Source organism: Otolemur garnettii, unplaced genomic scaffold (genome assembly GCF_000181295.1).
Source record: "Otolemur garnettii isolate 467f Iridium unplaced genomic scaffold, OtoGar3 scaffold00064, whole genome shotgun sequence".
Taxonomy (NCBI): domain Eukaryota; kingdom Metazoa; phylum Chordata; class Mammalia; order Primates; family Galagidae; genus Otolemur; species Otolemur garnettii.
In genome coordinates, this window is record NW_003852459.1 from 8,191,489 (window position 1) to 8,192,489 (window position 1,001).

The window sequence follows — 1,001 nt, forward strand, 5'->3', positions numbered from 1 at the left end:
GGGTCAGCGGGAAGGTCTCCAGTGCCCAGATTCCTGCTGGAGATTATCATGGCAAGTGAAAGTTTTGTGAAGTGAACCGAAGACCCAGGATGCCTCTCATGTGGTTCATTCAGATGAAGACTTTGATCGTTTGAGAACTGTACTTTATCAAAAACCATGTATATATTAAGCCTGGAAATCATATTTAATAAAGTTCTGACAAACTTTGATAAAATCTAAAAAATCACAGTGGTATAGCCAGAAGGGACTCCTTCACTGTTTTTCCACGGTGATTGCTACAGTTGGAGGCACAAAGAAGCCGCCCGGGAAGGTGCTTCTGCAGTCTGGGGCAGGATCTCTGGGGCAGGATCTCCCGGGCTGTTGTGCCCAGAGGCCACACAGGAGCCCAGGGGTCTGCGCCGCTGACATGTGTGAGGTTCCCTGGGTCAGTGACGTCACTGCGGGATGGCTCCCTCATCCTCAGGTCTTATGACTTCAGGACCTTTATTGCATATGTATTTAATTATTAATAAATATTTCTAACTTCTTCAATGGTGGGATGAAAACGGGCACTTTGTGAAGCTCTACCAGCTTCCCCACCATCCCTTTTGCTGCCGTGATGGTCAGCCGTGACTGAGGGCCTGGAGTCCTCCACCCTTTGTTGCCCGTGTGCCGCTGCCTGTGGCGTCTTCAGCCTGCCCCCCCAACCCTGGCATTTGGAATGCGTAAAGGACTCTATTCCACAAAGTCTCCTCCTAGTAAGCTACACCAAACGGGAATTCCAGGTTGTACAGTAGAGATAGGAAAACCAGTAGTTTCTAGCACTAGCACTTAAACTTCAGAATTCCTTGACTTTCAATGCCCACTGCCCTTTTCTGCATTCACTGCCCTTGGCTGAAGTGGTCCACTTAGATGGCTGGCTCTTCTTTTTTAAACTGAAAAAGTTGCACTCTTCTCTGTGGCCTCAGCCCATGCCTCTCCCTCTGTTGCAGAGTGGAGTTTTCTGTCCAGGGCTGGACATA